We start from the raw sequence: 14,323 nt of genomic DNA on the forward strand, positions 1-14,323 counted from the left end.
TTGATATTTAAATTTTATATATTTTATAAAGAACCAAGACAAAAATAAAAAAAAATACAAAAAACTTTATCAAACTTTATCTGCACCCTCTTTTCAACCTAACCTAACCCTACATCGCGGGGTATCCAACGGGGTCCCAACCTCATGTTACACACAAAAAACAGGCACACCACATACCCTATACCTAAACTCTACACACAGTATGCTGACCCGACAAGACTACATTGACTTGTCCCCTTGCGAGGTTTCCTGCGATGGACTATCGGCAGTTGGAGCGATCCAGCTTTATGAAACGGATGAAGAGGACGTCCAGATGGTCTCCTCAGAACCGATAGCAACCGGAACCTCTACTCCTGGTGGAAAGTACAGAAGACGGACGAGCAGAGACGGGAAGAAGTCTACAAACGCTCGTTCCGGTATCTGAGGATGATGGAGGGTCTAGAGCCATCCACTCTGACGATCCGTGACAAGCGTTTAAAGCGCAAGCATAGGTTCTACATCAAGAAGTACGAGTCTATGAAAAACACTACTGTCGTGGAACGCATGCGGCCATCTGCTACATCGGACGATACCGGAACTGACACCAACGCAAACAATACAACTGGAAATGTCACATACGCCACAGAGAAGACCGAGACCGCCAGTGGAAGCACCGCGTGGATAACACCAGGAGCAGAAAAGGGCAAAACTGTTAACCCGAGGCCTTTTGTTGATCCTGCCGCTAGAGGCAGGAAGGGAGGTCAGGAGAGAGCCCTCGCGGCAAGGGTACGTCAATCAAATGACAAGCCCAATCCAGGGAACAAAGGGCAGCGATCTGCCGATGCACAGGCGCCTGAACTACAGGTGGCTATACTGGACTGTAGCAATCCTGAAGGCCGGCTATCCACTGAAAGATGATTATTAGTCGAAGAGAAGATTCTCCGAGCTCTATCGGAAGTCATTGGAAAAGGCGAAGATGACTCCTTCGCGGCTTTCGATGTGGCCAAAAGGCAGAAGGGCCTCAAGGTCATCGGATGGGGTAATAAGAAAGCACTAGATTTTCTTTCGACCTGCATCTGTGGCCTTGACCCTCTTTGGCCTGGCATGAAGATAGAGCTGGTCGCGATTGATCAGATCCCCCGCTGGATGATGCTGTGAGTCAAGGTAATCGGAGGCGGTAATAAGAAAACTCTAGACTTTCTTTCGACCTGCATCCGTGGCCTTGATCCTCTTTGGCCTGGCATAAGGATAGAGCTGGTCCCGATTGACCAAATCCCCCGCTGGATGACGCTGCGAGTGTGGATTCCCCCTCCAGTATTGGAGGACGAAGCTATACTCAGGCTGCTTAAAGGGCAGAATAAGCATTTGCAAGCGGAGAGATGGTTAAATGTACGAGCGAGGGATAAAGGTAATGGCAAGGACCTCTGGATCAGGGTTGGTTTAGAAACCTTGTCACTCCTGAAGTCCTCGCTGGGAGAGCTCAAGTTCGGCTTTAACCATATGAGAATTGTCCTGCCCGCCGAGGAAGACGACGTCACCCAGGGTGCTAGGGGCCATGGACTGCCTGAAGCTAGTGCAGATTAATCTGCACTAATCGGAGGCAGTCACGGATGAGCTGCTGAGAGCTATGGGGAGAGATGGTGCTGATGTGGCCCTCGTTTATGAACCGTGGTTACGAGGTAACAAGATTCGTAAACTCAGATCACGAAATCTAAATCTCAGTTTCCCCCCAAAAAAGGTAAGATTAGAAGCTGTATCGTAGCCAGTAGGGATTTAAACCTTACTCTGATTTCTCGATTCAGCGATGAAGACCTAACGGTAGTGGTAAGGCCACTAGAGACCCGGTCTAATAAAGGGTGATTTTTTTGAGGTTAGGATTTTCATGCATTAGTATTTGACAGATCACGTGGGATTTCAGACATGGTGTCAAAGAGAAAGATGCTCAGTATGCTTTGACATTTCATCATGAATAGACTTACTAACGAGCAACGCTTGCAAATCATTGAATTTTATTACCAAAATCAGTGTTCGGTTCGAAATGTGTTCATTCACCGTAACGTTGCGTCCAACAGCATCTTCGAAAAAATACGGTCCAATGATTCCACCAGCGTACAAACCACACCAAACAGTGCATTTTTCGGGATGCATGGGCAGTTCTTGAACGGCTTCTGGTTGCTCTTCACTCCAAATGCGGCAATTTTGCTTATTTACGTAGCCATTCAACCAGAAATGAGCCTCATCGCTGAACAAAATTTGTCAAAATTTGAACACATTTCGAACCGAACACTGATTTTGGTAATAAAATTCAATGATTTGCAAGCGTTGCTCGTTAGTAAGTCTATTCATGATGAAATGTCAAAGCATACTGAGCATCTTTCTCTTTGACACCATGTCTGAAATCCCACGTGATCTGTCAAATACTAATGCATGAAAATCCTAACCTCAAAAAAATCACCCTTTAGGAGCAACGCCCCTACTTTCTACAACCCGATCAGGGAACAGGTTATAGACATAACGCTTGTGACCAATAGTGACTCGGTGAAGATTTTGGAGTGGAATGCTTCCACCGAGTGCTCCTTTTCGGTTCACTATAGGATATGTTTGAGGGTCGAGAACTAGAGGGGGAGAAGGATACCATAACCCGAGGAGGACCGACTGGGAGATGTTCAAGAAACAGATGGAAGGGGGCCTCTGGAGGACGCAAGGAAACTGGAGACCACAGTCGATCTTGTAACGGGATGCCCGATAAAATGGCGCTGGGAAAAACCAGTCAGTCATGGTGGTCACCGGAACTGCATGTGTTTTGTAGGGAGAACAGAAGGCCAAGAGAGAGAGAACACGGCAGAGGGCTGGGACGAGTATCGTGACACCCTTGGCAAGTTCAAGAAAGACGAGAAAGGCGAAGAGAATTTCCTGGAAAAAATTTTGTGGGGTATTGGAAATCACTAGTGAGGCATCTAGCTTGCGCAAAGTGCTCTCGAAGGATCTCCTCGCGCCTAGCGCCCTAGCTAGAGGGAGGACTGAGTGGGGGCAGGAGACTGTGGAACATTTGATGGAGGCTCATTTTCCAGGTGGCCAGGAATAGGTCGGCTATCAGGACATCGCAATACCTACACATGTGGCCTTAACGGATGACCTCATCAGGGACATCCTTGACGAGGAGAAGATACCGTAGGCGGTCCGCACTTTCCGGCCATTTAAGTCTGCTGGACCAGACGGAATTATCCCGGCCCTGCTGCAGTTGTCCCTTGGAGTCACCCTGCCATGACTTTAGTATATCTTCCGAGCGAGCCTGGCATGGTCCTACATACTAAGGGCATGGAGCGAAGTCAAGGTGGTCTTTATCCCCAAGGCTGGAAGAATAAACCATAGTACGACGAAGGTTTATAGGCCTAAGAGTCTGTCATAGTTTTTGCTGAAAACTCTGAAAAGACTGATTGAGCTGAAGGTGAGAGGGGGACAGAAGCCGGAAAACTTCAGTGGGGCACAACGCGCATACCTCAAAGGCAGGTCGTTGGAGACGGCCCTTCACGAGGTGGTACAAGAAGTCGAGACTTCTCTTCGACAGAAGGATTACATTTTGGCGGCCTTTTTGGTTATTGAGGGGGCCTTCAATATTGTGAAGATAGGGAAGATAGTCGCCGCAATGGACCGCACGGGGATTCACCCCTTAATATCCCAGGGGACCAATAATATGCTTTATGGCAGGATTAATTAATGCGAACCTAGAAGATAGTGTGGTCAGAAGGCGGGCAACCTGAGGAACGCCCCAAGGAGGGGTGTTCTCACCAGTTCTATGAAACGTCGTGATTAATGAAATCCTGATGGATCTCGGACGACGTCGTGCTGCTGGTACGAGGCATGATGGATTCCAGGAAATGAGAGGGCGGAAGAGTGCACCAGGAGGGGTTTGTCTGCGCCAGCCGTATCAGTTATCGGCCTTGCCTACGTGCCATTTATCGAACTACTGAACACAGTAGATGGGATGGCCAGGGCGGCGTGATGGAGAGGTGGGATTCGGTGGATGGTTGCCGGACTGCGAAGGCGCCATGGCCAGTCATCGACCAGAGCAGGACGAGGGAGTTGCTGCCATTCGATAAGAGGTCAATGAGTACCTTGACAGGGTTCATAACCGGATACTGTGGCATAGGACACGGCCCTCATGGGGATACCGCACAATGACTTCCGTAGGAGTTGCCTCGATGAGAATGAGGAGGAGACTATTGAGCACTAGCTGTGTTCCTGTCGAGGTGTGCAGAGACGTAGGCTCTCCTTTCTGGGGAGCCGCCACACACAGCCACAAGCGTAGGTAGATCCGGGGGGCACAGGTAGATCCGTGCTTGCGTGGGGACGGGCGTTTCTTCGGATCGGTTTATATGGTAACTATATCAGGTTCTATACCAATTTACGTCATACTTAGGACAGTATGCAAAAATTTCATGTAAAATTTCCGCCAAATGGGATGAGAATTGCGCCCTCTAGTGGCTCAAGAAGTCAAGATCCAGGATCGGTTTATATGACAGTTATACCAGATTATGGACTTATTTGAATCATACTTAACACAATTGTTGAAAGTGATACCAAAACACTATGTGCAAAATTTCAGTGAAATCGGATAAGAATGGCGCCCTCTAGAGGCTCGAGAAGTCAATACCTCAGATCGGTTTATAAGGCAGGTATATCAAAACATTGACCGATTTAAACCATACTTAGCGTCGGACGAGAATTGCACCCTCTAGAGGCTCAAGAAGTCAATATCCAAGATTGGTTTATATGGCAGCTATACCAAATTATGAACCGATTTGAATCATACTTAGCACAGTTGTTGAAAGTGATACCAAAACACTACGAGCAAAATTTCAGCCAAATGGGATGAAAATTGCGCCCTCTAGTGGCTTAAGAAGTCAAGATCCAAGATCGGTTTATATGACAGCTGTACCAAATTATCAACCGATTTGAATCATACTTAGCACAGTTGTGGAAAGTAATACCAAAACACTATGTGCAAAATCTCAGTTAAATCGGAGAGAATTGCGCCCTCTAGAGGCTAAAGAAGTCTAGACCCAAGATCGGTTTATATGGCAGCTATATCAAAACAAGGACCGATTTAAACCATACTTAACCCAGTTGTTGAAAGTGATACCAAAACACTATGTGCAAAATTTCAGTGAAATCGGATAAGAATTGCGCCCTCTAGAGGCTCAAGAAGTCTAGACCCAAGATCGGTTTATATGGCTGCTATATCAAAACATTGACCAATTTAAACCATACTTATCGTTGTTGTTGGAAGTGATACCAAAACACCACGTGCAAATTTTCAGTCAAGTTGGACGAGAATTGCGCCCTCTAGATGCTCAAGAAGTCAAGACCCAAGATCGATTTATATGGCAGCTATATCAAAACATGGACCGATTTGGCACATATACAATCCCAACCGACCTACACTAATAATAGGTACTTGTGCAAAATTTCAAGCGGCTAGCTTTACTCCTTCGAAAGTTAGTGTGCTTTCGACAGACAGACGGACGGACGGACATGGCTAGATCGACATAAAATGACATGACGATCAAGAATATATATACTTTATGGGGTCTTAGATGCATATTTAGAGATGTTACAAACAGAGCGACGAAATTAGTATACCCTCATCCTATGGTGGAGGGTATAAAAAAAATATTTATTTGTATGAATAATTATGGAATGCCCCATATACCAATATTTTTTATTTTTTGTTTATTGTTTTTTTTCTTATTGTTGTTATTTAAAGATGTAAATCTTTAAATAACAATTCTTAGATTTTTTTTCACTCTTTATAAGCAAAGCACAAACAGATTTGGTGGATAAACAGAAAAAAAGAAGCCAACATGATTTGTAAAAATTTTTGATAACCAAAAGAGTGGAAGAAAAAAAACCAAAAAAGCAATTTTTTTTTGGCATTACTTAGCACCTTTTTTCGGTAGTCATTAACGTTTTTTTTCAATTTGTTACATTTTTCTTATTTTTTTTTGAGTAGGAGGATTACCATATTCCCATATATACAATGTCTGCTGCTGGCTGGTTGCCTAGATAAGTGGAGTATCTCATTCGATTAGCACTCAATTAACAATTTTTGTGGAAGACACTTCACATTGTTCAAGATAAACACATGGCCATTTTTTGTTTTTGGTTAGCATGTTCCATGGAAACCGACCTACCTCAATGTGGTAAAAAATTTTATTTTTTTTGTCTGTATGTTTTTTTGTGGTTGATAAATAATAAGGCACTCGTACGAGCAGCAAAATAATAAAAAAAAACGCACAGAGACAGGCAAAAAAAAAAAACAAAGTAATTAAAATTTTGAAAAGTCTTCAAAAGTGAATGAGCCAACAGAAGGGTCTTTTAATAAAATTAATTAATTAAAAATAATGAAAATTTAAATATAATTACTAAGGAAACCCATGATTATTTATAATGAAGCTGCTTCTTTAATTTTGATATTCCAACAGGGAGAAACGGAATCATCAGAGCTTTGCTTAATTGCTTATGAAGATGGAAGGGTATAGAAACAAGAGTTGGATTGATAGACAGCTTTAGGGTTGCATGCGTTGGTTTGTGACAAAAAAGATAACGAGAAACAAGTAAAAAGTCATTAAGGTGGCCGGGTCGAAATTTGAATACCAAACACCTTGGATTTATTTTATTCTGTGTCTTTTGTCATCTTGTGAGGTAATTAGAGTCTAATGACCTTCTTAGCGACCAACAGTATGGGTACCGCAGAAATCGCTCTACGGGCGGCCTCATGGCATTTCTGTCGCAACATTGGAGTCGCTCAATCCACCAGTTTGGTGAGAGTAATGTTGTGGCTCTGGATATCTCCAAGGCATTTGATAGGGTCTGGCACGGTGCACTACTACCAAAGCATGTCACATTTGGTGAGGGTAATGGTTTCGTTCGATTTATTTCGAGCTTTCTCAGAGATCGCACTATACCTGTCGTTATGACCGCAGGTGTACCCCAGGGCTCTGTCCTGTCTCCTTCTCTTTTTCTTATTTACATCAACGAACTGTTGGGGCAGACATCGAATCCGATCTACTCACTTGCGTATGACAATAATCTCTGTCATTCGTACTCATTCGACCATAGGCCGAGTCTTCGAGAGATTTAGGACAAGAGGTGGGTTATGGACGATACACTATGCCAGGATTTGCTGGCCATTTCTGAGTGGGGTCGTATGAATCAAATAGATTTTAATCAACAGAATACTCAGTGCTGTTTGTTGTTACACAAACGATTCGCTGACCCATTACGATTATCTTTGTCCATCAACGGTATAGATGTTGAGCAATCGAAAGCTCTTAATGTTCTCGGCATGAGAATAGAAAGTGATGTTCGTTGGGCTTAACATGCATTTGAAGTGTCGAAAGAAGCATTCAAGTGCTTAGGCTTTCTTAAACGGTATAAAAATTAATTCAGCCCTACTCTGATCTTCTTAACATCGAAACCACTTTTATAAGGCCGAAAATGAACTTGTGGCCATTTATGTGTGGGAGCTGGAGTTTCAAAATCATCCCTGGAGCTACTGGAACGTGTACAGAGGAGAGCGATGGCGTTGATTGGGAACAGTAGGGTATCCAACTCTATTGCCTCCCTTGAACATTGTCGCAATGTGAGTCGCCTGAGTCGTTCGTATGTGGAATCGACTACCGGCTAATGTTTTTCCCTCCCACCCACTGTGACATACAGAGATGTAAGAATGTTTGTCAGAGATACTCGACATTCCAGGAACTCACACCCGTTTGCAATTAATTGGCCAGCGGAACGGACAATGCATTATAGAGAGAATTCTTATTTCGCCTGAATCGTTCGTATGTGGAATCGACTACCGGCTAATGTTTTTCCCTCCCACCCACTGTGACATACAGAGATTATAGATAAATGTTAATAAACACTATACAATTTCACCCCCTCGTATTCCTAATTTTACAAAAATGTTGTCTTTTTTTTTGAGAAAATTTTACAAACTTTTTTCTTAAGAGAAAAGAGAAGAGAAAATTTTGCAAAAATTTGTTCTTTGGAGAAAATTTTACAAAAATTTTTATCTTGAGAGAAAATTTTACTAACTTTCTTCTTAAGAGAAAATTTTACAAACATTTTTTCTTTAGGGAAAAGTTTACAACAATTTTTGTTTTGAGAAAAAATTTTGCAAAAATTTTTTGTTTACAGAAAATTTTCTTTTTTTTTGTGAAAATTTTACTAACTCAAATTTTGTTTTCGGAGAAAATTTTGATGAAATTTTTTTTTTAGAGAAAATTTTACTATGAGAAAAAATTGACTGAAAAAATTTAGGAAACATTTTTTTTCTCTAAAGACAAATTTTACTAACATTTTTTCTTTTTTGAAAATTTTACTAAAAAATTTTTTTAGAAGAAAATTTTACTAAATTTTTTTTAAAGAAAATTTTACTATGGGGAAAAATTTACTGAAAAAATTTAGGAAAACATTTTTTTCTCTAAAGACAAATTTTACTAAAATTTTTTTTCTTTTGAGAAAATTTTACTAAAAAATTTCCTTAGAAGAAAATTTTACTAATTTTTTTTAAATAAAATTTTACTATGGGGAAAAATTTACTGAAAAAATTTAGGAATTTTTTTTTTCTCTAAAGACAAATTTTACTAAAATTTTTTTCTTTTGAGAAAATTTTTTAAGAAAATTTTACCTACTTCTTTAAAGAAAAACTTATTTAAATTGTCATAAGAGAAAAATTTCCAATTTTTTTACCTGTAGGTAAAATTTTGCTAACATTTTTTCTTAAGGCAAAATTTTACTTAAAATTTTGTCCTTAGAGAAAAATTACTAAAAGTTTGTTTTTGGAGAAAAATTTAACTAAAATTTTTTCTTCATAGAACATTTTACTGTCGTCCATCCGTTCATCCATCCATCCGACCATCCATCTGTCCGTCCGCCCATATGTCGGTCCGTCCATCCATCCGTCCATCCGTCCGTTCATCCGTCCGTCCATCCGTCCGTCCATCCGTCCGTCCATCCGTCCGTCCATCCGTCCGTCCATCCGTCCGTCCATCCGTCCGTCCATCCGTCCATCCGTCCGTCCATCCGTCCGTCCATCCGTCCGTCCATCCGTCCGTCCATCCGTCCGTCCATCCGTCCGTCCATCCGTCCGTCCATCCGTCCGTCCATCCGTCCGTCCATCCGTCCGTCCATCCGTCCGTCCATCCGTCCGTCCATCCGTCCGTCCATCCGTCCGTCCATCCGTCCGTCCATCCGTCCGTCCATCCGTCCGTCCATCCGTCCGTCCATCCGTCCGTCCATCCGTCCGTCCATCCGTCCTTCCATCCGTCCGTCCGTCCATTCGTCCGTCCGTCCATTCGTCCGTCCGTCCATTCGTCCGTCCGTCCATTCGTCCGTCCGTCCATTCGTCCGTCCGTCCATTCGTCCGTCCGTCCATTCGTCCGTCCGTCCATTCGTCCGTCCGTCCATTCGTCCGTCCGTCCATTCGTCCGTCCGTCCATTCGTCCGTCCGTCCATTCGTCCGTCCGTCCATTCGTCCGTCCGTCCATTCGTCCGTCCGTCCATTCGTCCGTCCGTCCATTCGTCCGTCCGTCCATTCGTCCGTCCGTCCATTCGTCCGTCCGTCCATTCGTCCGTCCGTCCATTCGTCCGTCCGTCCATTCGTCCGTCCGTCTATGTCGAAAGCACGCTAACTTTCGATGGAGTAAAGCTAGCCGCTTGAAATGTTGCACAAATACTTCTTACTAGTGTAGGTCGGTTGGGATTGTAAATGGGCTGTATCGGTCCATGTTTTGACATAGCTGCCATATAAACCGATCTTGGGTTTTAACTTCTTGAGTCACTATAGGGCGCAACAAATGTGCCAAGTATGGTTCAAATCGGTCCATAACCTGATATAGCTGCCATATAAACCGATCTTGAATCTTGATTTCTTGAGCCTCTAGAGGGCGTAATTATTGGGTTTCCCAAAAAGTAATTGCGGATTTTTCATATAGTCGGCGTTGACAAATTTTTTCACAGCTTGTGACTCTGTAATTGCACTCTTTCTTCTGTCAGTTATCAGCTGTTACTTTTGGCTTGCTTTAGAAAAAAAAAGTGTAAGAAAAGTATATTTGATTAAAGTTCATTCTAAGTTTTATTAAAAATGCATTTACTTTCTTTTAAAAAATCCGCAATTACTTTTTGGGCAACCCAATATTATCCGATTTGGCTGAAATTTTGTACAAAGGCTTCTCCCATGACTTTCAACATGCCTGGTTCGAATCGGTTTATAGCCTCATACAGCTCCCATATAAACCGATCTCTTTATTTTATTTCTTGAGCCCTTAAAGGGGGCAATTCTTAATCGTATTGGCTGAAATTTTACACTACGACTTCTACAATGGTCTTCAATATTCAATTCAATTATGGTCCGAACCGGACCATAACTTGATATAGCTCCAATATTATAGCAATTCTCTTCTTTTGTCCTTTGTTTGCCCAAAAAGAGATTGGAGACTGGGACAAGAACAAGCGATCTATGGTGGAAGGTATATAAGATTAGCACGATTTTACTTGTTTTTTATTTTTTTTTTTTATTTTATTGTATTTTGCGTTTATGTCTTAACAAATTTCCTAGATCCTCTATAGTTTTGCATAGCTTTCAATTTTCCATGTGTTTTTCATGTTTTTTTTTTTTTTTTTTGTTTTCTTCAACTTCGTTGTTATGAATGCCTTATCAATTTTTCAAAATGCAAAACCTAAAAACGAAGAGTATTGAGAGGAAAATGGTAGGGAGGAAAAGTAAATAGTACATAGAGTTATTTTTGCTTTATTGTTATGGCTGATGGTGTTTAGTTTATTTTCTTTTCTTTTGCTTGTTGTCGAAGTGTTGGTATTTTCCTCAATGATTTTTTTTTTTTGTATTTGCACTTTTAGTTTGGGTTCACATTCTGCTTCACTTTTTCATTTCAGACACTCACTCCACTCACTAATTTTTGTTTTGTTTTTAATTCTGTCTTATAGTAGTTTTGTGGTCTTTTTTTAATGGCTGTTTATTTTTTTTTTTTTTAATTTTTTTCCACACATAATTTTTGCCATATTTGCTGAAATGAACTTCGTTGTCATATATATTTGGATTTTTTCTCTTTTTTGTTGTTGTTTGTTTGTTTTTCTTTCGAAGCTTGTTTGTGTTTCAAATAAGCATTTTTGTGCGTTTCTGTTAAGAATTCACCACAGCATTTTTCCGCGCGCTCTCTTTCAAAATAGACATTCTTTTTATTTTCTGTTTTTTTTTTTTTTTTTATTTTACTTTGCTTGGCCGCTTCTGGGTTATTTTTACAATACAAGATAGACATGTAACATTTTTTGTTTTTAATTTTTTTGTTTGGTGTATACTACATGTTTGTAGATGTTAGTTGTATTTCATTGCCATAGGTTGTCAACCGAGAAGAGAGGTATTTTCTTTACAGAAATCATTAAAAAACAAACACTTTTCTGAGTTTAAAGCCACATTTTTTACTTAAAATTTTTGTTTTATAATTATTTTTAAACTTTTTTTTTCAAACCACGGCCTTTAATTTTTCCCTTTTTTTTCTTTATTTAGTATTTTTTTTCAATTTTATTTTTCATTTTTTTTTCTCTTTTAATTTTTCTTATAAACTGCTGTATCATCGAAATACTGGCTTATGCATATTTATATGCATAGGCAAATTTTTTCTTTTAATATTTGCAATTTTTTTTTTAAATTTATTACCATTAATTACAACAAATAATACGCAGCACTTGTTTTAGTATGTCTAGAATTCTACTTTTTTTCCAATTGAGACAAAATTTGCATTGACTGTGTATTATTTTTTTTTTTTGTTATTATTTTTCAAATCAAGCCATAGAACAAGTTTTCCGTTCACACTTCGTTCGTTACAGTTCCAGACGCACTGCAAACCGTCCGCGCGACGTTGCGATCATTGAGAACGTTCGTTAGAAACTGAATGTTTTGGTTTGAGTTGACATCTTGGCCGACACAGAACTCACTCAAAATTAAAATATATGTGTGTGTGTGTTCGTGTGTGTGATTGTAGGGTTGCCAACGATTGGGGGGAAAAGTTGGAAAACAAAGTTGTTAGAAATAAAAAAATCGAAAATATAAGAGTAAAAATAAAAACAACAAAATTAAGATATATGCTAAAAAATGTGGCAGTAGGTTAGAAATTAGAAAAAAACAAGTTAAAGCGTGCCAAGTTCGGCCGGGCCGAATCTTACAAATGGAACGCATTTGTCGAGTTCTATGCGCGTTATCTCTTTTGAGACAAACAAAGGTAAAAGAAAATAATTCCCATGCAAATTGAATTGAGTGTTGGAGACCACAGTAGAAGTCTATGCGGACAATTTTAGACAAATCGAATAAGAATTGGGCCTGTTAAGGGCTCAAAAAGTAAAATAGGGAGATCGGTTTATAGGGGAGCTATATCAGGCAAAAAACCGATTCAGATTCAATTAGTATACCCCCATCCTATGGTGGAGGGTATAAAAATGCTAAAAATGTGGCAGAAGGGTAGAAATTACAAAATAAAGCAATTATGTTCAAAACTGTACTAACTTCGGTTGACAAATGGCGTCAATGTTTTTTTATTATTTGAAGGTTTCAAAAACTCGAAAGCAAACTCTGATTTTTGAAAAATCAAAAACCAAAAAATCATAAACACCATGGCAACATTGAAATTGAGTGAAATCGAAAAGGTTATTGAAGAAGCATTAGTGTGAGTATGGCAAATGACGAAATGTTGTTGCAATGAAACACTCAAAGTGCCTGAATCCTTTGAACGGGTGAATATGATGATCATACAGGATATCTGACACGAAGTGTTACCAGTTGCACACTGTCAATTACCAAATTTCATATCTGTCAAACTTGAATGACAGCATCATAATAGTCGAGGCATAAGAAAATATTTCCATATTTAAAAAAATGTGGTCGCTTGAATTGGTAAATCTTTGTGACAGCTACCCTGTATAAGGCTTTAAGGCAAATGAAAATCAAAAAAGTTACAAACCAGAGATTCCAACAAAATTTGGTTGATTTCCGTGAAGTAGAGTGGCATCATTCCCACATTCAACAAAGGACAACAAAACAGAACACATGCTTTTCAGCTACCTTAGAAATCTAACCTAAATAAAGGAAATGAAAAGATAATCCCTTGAAACATACAGAATTGATGCCTAACGACATTTATTAAAAGAGCCTCTTAAGCCGTCGGTAACCGCATTATTGTAAATGAACATTTCTGAGGTTACGTTAGCAACCGCCATACATTTATGGCAAAAAAAGTTTTCCTTATGTCTGTGTTAAAGTCAAAACTATTTTTCTCTGCCAACATTGGTTAAATAGTTCAGGCTCATGTACTTGTGGCAATTCATTGGAACAATGTTTGAGGCAGTGAAGAAGTCTTTTTTTGAGCGCCGCCAACACAGATGAAATTTATGTAGGTAATAGAATGCATGTGGCATCAAAGTTTCACTAAAATGAGCAAATATTGGCTAAATTATCAGAAAAGATATTTGGGGGTGGTATGGGCTACTCCAACACAAGTAGATCAGAGGAAAAGGAAATGAAATGGCAATGAAATATGGGCTCAATATTCAAATTTAAAAAACTTCACCAATAAATTTCCACAAACTTATTGTTGTCAGCTAATCATAATAGCAAACATTTATCACTGTTTCATTTGAAATGCCTTTAGTCACAGCGTTGTTCAGCCATATCAGCTCTTCCCATCTTTCAATCATTTAGTGATCCTTTACTCAATGTGTGGGACAAGCGGTAGCAATGCCGCAACCATTGATAAGATTATGTCTGACAGCTGATTGGGATGGACGAGTTAAGTTACACTGCTTCATTAATCGTCGATGGTCATGTTGCTGTAAACGCTTTGGCCAATAGACCATCAATCATTTCATAATGGTGCTTTTATCTCATGGCACATATGTACGTTTATCTCCATGCCGATTATGTTGTATCCATTCATTGCCAAAGGAAACGGAAACCTCACCAGTGACGGTAACGGTAACGGTGAGTGTAGTGTAGATATGTTTGTTCGCATTATCCTTGTGCGATGCGCACTTCAGCACATGTTGCCATTGGTTTTATGATGAAATTAATAAAATGTTATAAAATTGAATTGCCTTTCATTTGAGTGCCTTGATTGGATAATGGAGCAGAGATAAAGGGAACAAAGAATATGGTATAACATTGTAATGGTACGGTAAGCTTGAACTGTTAATGTTTTATAAAGAATTTAACGGGTTAATTTTATTGCTCTTATGTAATTATATAAGCTATACATAAATGGTATAAGAGAAA

General features: G+C 39.9%; 1 protein-coding gene across 3 annotated transcripts in view; it reads right to left on the minus strand.

Annotated features, from left to right (window-relative positions):
- The window catches only part of LOC106081887 (atrial natriuretic peptide receptor 1), a 256,721-nt gene that overhangs the window by 135,279 nt on the left and 107,119 nt on the right, over window positions 1-14,323 (minus strand). The window contains exon 1 of one of the 3 annotated variants that reach the window (XM_059361875.1): window positions 11,720-12,090. The exons of 1 other annotated variant lie outside the window; for it this stretch is intronic. The gene's annotated coding sequence lies outside the window, so the exon portion shown is untranslated. One more of the 3 variants, XM_059361876.1, reaches the window with a different exon arrangement.

The sequence above is a fragment of the Stomoxys calcitrans genome, chromosome 2, assembly GCF_963082655.1.
Source record: "Stomoxys calcitrans chromosome 2, idStoCalc2.1, whole genome shotgun sequence".
Classification (NCBI taxonomy): Eukaryota; Metazoa; Arthropoda; class Insecta; order Diptera; family Muscidae; genus Stomoxys; species Stomoxys calcitrans.